Source organism: Panicum virgatum, chromosome 6N, assembly GCF_016808335.1.
Source record: "Panicum virgatum strain AP13 chromosome 6N, P.virgatum_v5, whole genome shotgun sequence".
Lineage (NCBI taxonomy): Eukaryota > Viridiplantae > Streptophyta > Magnoliopsida > Poales > Poaceae > Panicum > Panicum virgatum.
Window position 1 is genome coordinate 13,363,287 of NC_053150.1, and position 6,736 is coordinate 13,370,022.

Sequence of the window (6,736 nt, forward strand, 5' to 3'; positions counted from 1 at the left end):
GAACATGGTCGCTAAACATTCGGAATCACAAATAACTTCACCATGAATAATTGTACATCACAAGATCACAACCGGGGCCCTACATTGATCTTGATGATCCTAGCTCTAGAACTCCGACGTGGTCTTCCTTGCAAGGTTCCCACGTCGGCTAGGGCGAACCCTAGACAACTAGCACGACCCTCGGCTCTCCGAGAGGTGTCCCTCTATCTTCTCTGCTCCTTGGCGTCGTCTCCCGAATTGATCTCTGCGTGAACCTTGGGGAGGGGTCTTTAAATAGCCTCAGGGAACCCTAGGTCAAAGGGGAGGTCGAACCGACCTAAAAAAGGGCTGGGCCGGCCAGCCCAATGGTCCTAGGCCGGCCGGCCTGGCTCTTTCCTTCGCTGTCTCGTGTTCATCTTTCTCCCCAAGTCTCCTGGGATCTTCTAGAGTTTATGTTTTTCACGATTGCACCCCATTAGACGTCGTTATCTTCGAGATTTCTTCAAGGAAAAGGGTAGGATGGAAACTCCTTCCTTAAATATCTCTTTGCTTTGCTTAGCCCCGAAGTATCTCGATCTTATCTTGTGGGCTTTGTCCTTTGGGCTTCATTGGAGGGTGGATGTGCATGAACGGGCCTCTAATCATCATGGCCTTCGATCCTTTATTCGGGCTTTGGCCTTTGTCTTTCTTTGTGTCATCGCGTGATCGTGGGCCTCGCCATTTCATGCTCCAAAATTGGTCAAAAACCTACAAAAACGAAGTACCTCCAAAATATATGTGCAAACACGAAAACGACCAATAATTGGGCCGAGGTTAGGATGGTTAGTGATTCTGATATCAAATTTATGCCATTATCAAAGTTAAACAGGGGATAAAATGGATACTTAAGGAGCGCCAACAAGCGCCGATTCCTGGGGTTGCGGCGTTCGGCGTTCTCCAGGTCGCGGTTGGCCCGATCAATGGCCTCGTCGTTGCGCCTCATGTCGGTGCGGACCTTGTTGCGGCGGAGTCGTTGGGCTTTCTCCTCGTCGTTCTCATTTTCATGAGTGTCGGAGTCATCGGAGATGATGAAGATTTGGCGATGCTCCGTCGCAGAAGAGCAGTTGGGTGGGAGGGTGAACGAGGCATGTTGGAAGCCGAGTTCCTCTCACGAAGTCGAGTCAGATCGGATCTGACTGAGGGTTGCCAGGTCGGGTAGTCACACTCGAATCTGATCCGAGTACATTGCAGCGGTGTTGCGGAGCCCCAAGGGGATCCGATCTGAGTTGTCGTGGTGATGGAGTGCGTCCTCGCCGAGCCTGATGCACTCGGCAATAGATCTGCCAACTCGATCTATCTGAGAGAGAAGATCGTTGGCAGATCTAGCTGGATGACGGGTCGTCCTGGAAGGAGTGGTTGTCACGTAGTCCACCTCGGGTTCGGGAACCCTAGGTGCAACAGATCTCGGGGTGACCAGATCGGACCTGGTCCTGGTAGAAGCACTGCTGAGTTCACGAAGAACACGGTCAGGGTCGTCTTGGTGGCGAAGTGCGACTTCGCCGATTCGAATGCACTCGGCGATGGATCTACTAACGCGATCTATTTGGAAGATTAGATCATTAGCAGACTCATCAGGGCGACGGGTCACCCTGGTTGGCGTGGCCGCCATGTCGTAGCTCTCGGATTCGGGAATCCAAGAGGTGGCAGGTGCTTGGGGGGTCAGATCGGATCTAACCCCAGCGAAGACGTCACCTCCGGTAGCGGGAGAGCCGGAAGCGGGGTTCCTGGGAACCGTAACCTCCGGGAAGCTTCCGAAGGTGAAGGAGGAGCCGACTGTCGCCTCCATTTGGGCGGTGATGCTGGCGGAGGACCCCGGTGTTGGCTACCATTGAACTCGACGTATGAGCCCTGAGTCCCATACCTAGCGCGCCAACTGTCAGATTGTTATTCCAGCGAGTCCACCAAGGGTGTACACGGCGGTAGAGTTTCAGGATGGGGATCTCAGGACCAAGAGCTCGATGGTAACATGAAGATGCAGGGACTGTTGACGGCCCATGAGTTAGAAATAAAGCCGTCAACCTCTGCATATTTTCATAACTTTCAAGCACCAAAAGTAGTTATAGGGCTTATTACTAATCAAGCACCCAGCAGAAGGCAGTGGCCAGAGGTGGCCAAGAGGGTTCGGCCGACCCCACATGGCAGGCACTCGGGCTGAGATTTGGCGGGAAGCTCGTTGTTATCCTCCAGAAGGCGGTTATCCATGTTCCCATATTTGTTAATGGTGGGAACCGACCCTTGGAGCTATAAAAGGAGCCCCACACACCCTCTCAAATCATCACTCATTCCATCATCACTCCACCTGAGGGAGAAGTAGTAGTAGGTCTCCACTTGTATTAGTAGAGTAGAGGGAGTGTGCGGGAGAACGATTGGAGAAGAGCCGGACGTGTCGGTCTCTCTTCGTCTTGTACCTTGGCGGGTACGAATCATTTGAGTAAGTATCCAAAGTTCATCTTTCGTTAAGTTCTCGGTTTAGTATTCTTAAGTTATTCATTTGTTTACGGGATCATCGTCCATTCTCGTAGCAGTTGCTCCAGTAGAGGGCCCCTGATAAAGACGGGTAACCCTGCACAACGCTAGAGTAAGTAGTTGAAGGCTTAAGCGTGGTGCTTAGGTCCTAGACTACCTTTATTTGCCTCATGCTCCACAGTATTGCGGCGTAGACCAAAGGTGGTGACAGCCCTGTTGGTCTGCTACGAAGCTGCTTCATGGTTAGTGCACTCCCCCTGTTCAAGTACGGCGTAGAGCCACAAGCCGGAGGTCCCTAACATACCTGGGTCAGACCGGTGCCCGAAGTAAACAAGTGACGACCCTAAGTTTACCTTGCCTTGAACTTTAACCTTAGATAAACCACACTACTCGAAGCTCGCCTACCTCTTCTTCTCATGGGTTAAACTAGGGTCGTTACACATCCGTTCCCTGTGGAAATTACGATACCCTAAATACTTCCGGGTGAAGTGCTACAATGGTATCTTCGTGCGCTTGAGGATTATTCTGTGAACGTTAAGAAATACCAACAGGGACTTATACAGGTTCGGGCCGCGATGAGCGTAATACCCTACATCCTGTGTTCGGGGTTGTATTATGGTTTTTGGAATGCTACGAAAAGGAAGAGTTCTCTATGGGTCGGCCTACATCTACTTTATATAGGCTAGGAGCCATAGGATTACAAGGAATGATATACTCGGGTTGTTTTACAAGGAAGGAGGTCGGTTAAGATCCCTAGATATGCGGGCTTCTCATTGGAGCCTCTCATCCTAATCTCTAAGGATCCCCTCTGCGCACAGCCGATCTCTGAGGATCCCCACTCGGCAGGGAGGTATATAGATCTACCTCCGTCAGTAACTTAACAACAATGAAATCAAAATTAGGGTATCGGTCCAGGGAGTACATGTACTACAAGAGGAGAAGTGTTGAAGCTCCTGCGCAAGCAACACTTAATGAGATCGAGTTCGATTATGATGTAGAAATAATGTTAAAGAGTAACGAGGAAGACAAGAAGGTTAGAATAGTTTTGTCGAAGAATCCAATAGCAGACCCGTCTGTGTCCATAACACCAATAAAATCCAATAGAGTTTCATCAGATCATGATGAAGAAGAAGAAGTGCAAGAATCTGATCTAGATGCATACAAGGATTGGCTAGCTTATATGCATACAAGAAACCAAGCCATGGGTGAGTTATGGTAAAGCACAATATATATATATATATATATATATATATATATTTACACATGGATTTTGCAATTCACTCATGACTGATATTATGGATCCTTTTTTAGAGTTTCAAGACATATACAGGGAGGACACAATCAAGACATACCAAGAATGGTTGGGGGTCGAAGGAAAACTTGATAACATTAGTAATATCCCTCTCCTAATTGTCAAACAAATTACCATTCTTTGTCAGACTTCAAATTATGCTAGCTCATCATGTGACAAAATTGTCTGCAGATGCTTATTTGAATCCTACCATTCAAATACATTCCAGTCAAGACAGCAACCCAACACCTCCATTGCAGCCACCATCTCATGCTCGGCGTTGGACACAGGGGCAAGGAAATGGTAACTTGTGTTTATTAGGAATTAATTGTGTATGCATATTATGTCATTTAGTGTCTATTATTACATTTTGTTCCCATGGAATAGGCTCAGAAAATGAGTAGAAAAGGGGACGTGGTCCCCTAAAAGGCTTGAAGGCAATCTCCAAGAGTAGGTGACAACTACCGCTCATTCGTTGATGAAGGCAATCTCCAATCAGAAGATGAAAGTTGACTTCTCCAGACTTGGAGGACCGGTAGGTGACAACTACCGCTCATTCGTTGATGAAGTAGTAATGTTTACAAGGAAGAGGGCGCCACTCATTGGAGTGAAATCGTGGAAACATGTCCATGAAGATGTAAAAGAGTCAATAGCATCTGATATATTGGTAATCAAAATCTTTGCTTCTGTATACATTTCAATTTTAAACTAACATAACAACTCACATAGTATTTGCATGTTCTTGTAATCATATAACAGGCTAGGTGGGACATTGAGGATAATGATCATTCAAGGAGAATCATATGGGACATTGCTAAGGAGCGTTACAAAGGGTGGCGTTCAACTTTCAGTGCTACGGCCAAGGCATACAACAGCTACCACCAGCGAATGCTACATAAGCCTCAAGAATTAGATATTGTTGAATGTCACTATCTGTTGCAGTATTTTAGGACAGCAAAATTCCAGGTTTGTTCCACATTGTTACTATTACTGAACAATACTAATTTCATACAAATGGTTATGTTTGAGTCATTAAGATTATTGTTGAAATCTTGACATTGTATAGGCAAAGAGCATACAAAATTCTGGGATTCGAGCCCAACAAATGACCAGACATTTGTCAGGCTCTAAGCCTTATGCTCAGCGCAGCTATGAGAAGGTAATAACTGGAGAAGCACATCTACAAGCTTCCTTGTAGGATGAATTACTAATTTATTATGTTCTTGGCATATCAGAGAGACCCAGAAACTAGTGATGAGCCCAATGATATGGAACTTTGGTTTATAACTCACACAAAGGATGGGCACCGGAAAGACCAACAATCTAGAGATGTCTACGTCAGTTCTCACTGAATTTGTACATACATTACTTTATATAGTCCTTGCAAATATAGAATGCATGCAATTTCTTATTTAACTAACTCCTCCATCTGTGCCTGTAAATGTTAGGACAAAGCAAGCAGCCTTATTACTGAGGCCGAATCAAATGCAGAGGAAAACTTCGTTCCCCAAAAGGAAAAGAACGAGATTTTCCAGAAGGCATACAAGGCAGTCACAGAGTGCAAATCAATCAAGTTGCATGGTAATGGGTACCTGGCAAAAAACCCAACTACAAGGCAGCTGCTGAATGAGGATCGCCAGGAACAAATTCGTAGCGAGCAGCAACAGCATCAGGAACACCTCGAGCTCATGGAATCATTTGGGCAGCTACAACAACAAATGTCAACATGGGAAGCTGACAGGGAAGCCGAAAGAAGAGAACATGCACGACAAATTGAAGAAATTAACAAGTTAAGGGAGGCTGATAAAGAAGAGCTTAGGCGAGAGTTCCTATCAATGATGCAAGCAGCAACTGGACAGGCACCAACTCAACAGGTACTAGTCAAGCTAGTTATTGAATGACTTTCTTTCCAAAGGTTATATATCTAAATGTCTGTATCCTTGCATAGATTATCCTGCCAACACCTATCCAGCCAAACAACAATTTCGCTGCATCTGCAGAGGTGGCGGCGGCTGCATCAAACATGAGCACTGAAGAAGTACAGACAAACTCACCGAATGTGCTCTCTTCTAGTCAGGTTGTTCGTGAATTGACAACTTTTTACTTCTATCATCAGATACAGAACAAAATCGAACCTAATTTTTTCCTTCCAAATTTTTTGTTCCAGGAGAAGCCTCAAAGCCACCCAGAGCAATCTGAAGTCGGTGCTAAAGGAAGGGCAGCTAGCATTCACACTACAAGAAGTAGTAAAGCTGGTGAAGCACATTCCATCCCACCCGCGGCACATGTTTCATCACAACAACTACAGGAAAGAGCTACAAATAGGAGATGACAAAACGCCAAGAAGACAGGAGGTAAAAATTTTGTACTCTATCTACTGTGAATGTTTCTGTTTCAACTGTCAAAGTGTTTATAGTTGTGTTAATTATTTGCTGTCATTTTAATAATTTTATGATTCGCAATGAAACTTTGGTTTGATACATGGTGTTGTTGCACCCTTTCCATTATTACAAATTATTTGATGCTTACAAATGCTATTAATTCTTTTCAAGAAACTAAGCCATTTCGAATGGAGCAAACAGGTGATGCGACCTTCTTGAAGTCTCTCTTTGCTGATCAAGTGATGGGATCGTCTTGAAGTCATGCCGATAATGTGTTGAAACAATGTCCTGTTGAAAACTTATTAGTATTATCAGTGAATGGTTGAATGGTGCTATGTGTTGCTAAATGCTGTTGTTGAGCGGAATTTTTTAGTGAATTGTTGAATGTTGTTTCATGAATTATAAATGCATAATTATTGTTGATCCTGTATTTTAATGTTTTAAATTATTGCTGCTATAAAAATGAGCGTGGCAGAATAGACATATGGCGACCTACAAATCTACGGCAGCAACACCTTTTGTTGCAAAAGAGAATTCATCCAATCGCAACCCATATTTTTCGGTGCCACAGAGGCTCGTG